We start from the raw sequence: 3,153 nt of genomic DNA, 5'->3' as shown, positions 1-3,153 counted from the left end.
AGCTATTGGCGGATGTCCCTCAGTTCATCTGTTACATCTCACGGGCAGAAATTGAGCTGTTTGGCTTTTAGACACTAAATGTAATTCTTAGACAAGTATTTTTTCCTCTCTCTCTCATTTGTACATTGTCAATTATTTTTTCCCATCAGTGATCAACATGGAATTCTGGTTTTGATTCTATGAAATGAACATCTGGGCGTAGTGGTTAACTGGGATACATTCTCTGTTAGGTGGTAGAGGAAAGCTTATCTAGTCTGTGAGTCTTTTTTAATGGGCTATTTGTTTGTCCTGAGATTCTTAGTATTTCCTGGTATTTGAGTCTACAGTGTTGAAAAGTGGTTCACGTCTTATCTATGTAATACTAGGTAAAATCCTATGGGTCCAACAGGTGTCAATATCTGCAGAAGTGGGATATCTTTTGATCTACTATTGATACACTTGTTATCCACAAGGATGGTCTCTGTACACAATGATTGTCCCTTAAGAACTCTGACTTCAATATATTGCTCTAGCTAAAGGGGATCTTGGAACAGAATGAAAACCGAATTTTTGGCATCCAATATTCTACTTTCTTAGACTAAAGTTCCTAAACCCTATACCCATTAATTTCCCACTCTTGCCTCCCTGGCCCCTGGCACAACCACCATTCTGTTTTCTGTCTCTATGAATTTGACTCCTTTAGGTACTTCATATAAGCAGAATCATGTAGGATTTTTCCTTCTGTGACTGGTTTATTTCACTCAGCACAATGTCCCTAGGTTCATCTACGCTGTAGCATGTGTCAGAATTTCTTTTCTTTTCTAGGATTGAATAATATTCCATTGCATGTATATACCACACTGTGTTTATTCATTTACCTGTCGTTGGACACTTGGGTTGTTTTCAGTTTTTAGCCATTGGGAGTAATAGCACTAGGGATGTAAGTGTGTGAATGTCTCTTTGAGTCCCTGCTTTCAGTTCTGTTGAGTCTTCACCCAGAAGGAGAATTGTGGCATCATCATAATTATTTTTAATATTTTGAGAAACCACCATATGGTTTTCCACAGCAGCTGTGCCATTTTATTAGGTTGGTGCAAAAGTAATTGCAATTTTTGCCATTAAAAGTAATGACAAAAACTGTGGTTACTTTTGCACCAACCTAATACATTCCCAGCAACGAACAGTGCACAGGGGTTCCAGTTTTTCCGCATCCTCACCAACACTGGTAATTTTCTTTCCTTCTTTTAAAAATAATAGACACCCTTGTGGGCTTCACTTTTAATTTCCGTTTTCTCCTTGAAATCTTGGAGTTTGAGCAAGGAGGAAATGCACATCTTAGCAGAGTCTTCATAGCTACGACCAAGCCTAATGGCTCAGAGCAGGGGTTTGGAGGACAAATTGCCTAGATGAGTCCCGGTTCTCACTGTCATAGAGATGATGGGACCCTTGGAAAGGTAAGTTCAGCCTTTCAGTACCATGTTCTCATCTGCAACAAGGGGTTGTAATAATCAACACTATCAGCTGGGTGCAGTGGCTCAGCTTTTCCCAGCACTTTGGGAGGCCAAGGCAGGCAGATCACCTGAGGTCAGCAGTTTGAGACCAGCCTGGCCGACATGGTGAAACCCGTCTGTACTAAAGACACAATAATCAGCTGGGCGTGGTGGCAGGCACCTGTGATCCAACTATTTGGGAGACTGAGGCAGGAGCATCGCTTGAACCCGGCAGGCAGAGGTTGCAGTGAGCCAAGATCACGCCACTGCACTACAGCCTGGGTAACAGAGTAAGACTCCGTCTCAAAAAAACAACAAAAAACAAGCAAGCAAAAAAACAACACTATCTTACAGGGTTGTTACGTGGACTAAGTAAGTTACTCCACAGTAAAGCACTTAGGAACCATGCCAGTCACGGAATAATGCTCTTGAATCAGTTATTACTATTATTATGTCTTTGTTTTCATTTCTAACTGTACCAGTGAGAACTGTCAACACTCCCTAAAATAAATTAGAAGTGTTCAGTGGTTTGGTTGACCCCTTCTCCCCACATTCATGGCCAGGTGTCTGAAAAACTGGTTACTTGAAGGGTCTACTCAAAGTGCAGACGTAGAATCCTATAGCAGGAGTCTATCCTCCTACAGGATCTCTGTTGGGGCATCAGGGGACTGGATCCAACCTTAGCAAATTCTTGGACCTTGGACAGGCATGATTGTTTAGCCGATGGTAGACAATCTTTTGCACATGAGTCTAGCAAGAGCCTTTAATATCCATTCAAACTTACCCAAGATTTACAAGAAAAGTGCAAGTATGCACCTACCAGTGACCTCTTCTCTTTTTTCGTTTTCTTCAGAAATCAAAGCAGAAAAATTTGATTTGCCTGGAATGTGTAGATTTCCTTTCAGTTATGATGGAATTTTGTAGCAAACCAGCACTCCCTCTGAAAAAAAGTAGATAAAATCTGGTTTAAAGCAATTCTGTCTGAAGTCTTTGAAAAGCTAAGACCCACAGGGCCAGCTACAGAAAGTGGGGTGGGGGGGAGTGAGAGAGAGAGAGAGAGAGGAGCTCTTGGAATGAAACAATTTTTGCCTCCTCAGGGCATTAGCTAGTTCCTGGCAAGGGACAAGAGGGTGAGAAGCTGGGGAGAGGGCTGTGGTTAAGAGAAAACAGCAGCACTTTGAGTAACCTCATGGGGGTGGGGAGAGGTAGACATGTGGAGCTGTCCAGGTATTCTGACTTGAAAAGCCAGGATTCTAGAGTGAACTGAGACGTGAACTGAACACTTGGTAAAGGTTTTCCCCTCAAGGCATTTGCAAATTCAGCTCTGTGCTGGAGAGAGGCTAGCAGAGTGGCTGAATGCAGCTTTAGGTCTAGAGGTTTATAGCCCAGGAATGTGGGCAAACCAGATACAGACTGAGCCTTCCCATGAGTGCAAGCAAAGGTGGGTGGGGTGGGAGTTTGGAAGGTGAAAATTGACTTCATCATATTAAATGAAACCTCTACACATTGCTACTGCAAGGGAAAGGAAGCAAGTATCGCACTGGGATATATTATTTATTATGTATTAAAGGTAATACAGCATGATGCTAAATTTATTAGTCGTAGTTAGATGATTATACTCCAGTTTTGGTCACTGTGCTCTTGAAAGAATGCAGGAAGTGAAAACCTGGAGAGTTCCTAAAAA

This window comes from Cebus imitator, unplaced genomic scaffold, assembly GCF_001604975.1.
Source record: "Cebus imitator isolate Cc_AM_T3 unplaced genomic scaffold, Cebus_imitator-1.0 Scaffold831, whole genome shotgun sequence".
Classification (NCBI taxonomy): Eukaryota; Metazoa; Chordata; class Mammalia; order Primates; family Cebidae; genus Cebus; species Cebus imitator.
Note: the sequence above shows the minus strand (reverse complement) of the source record.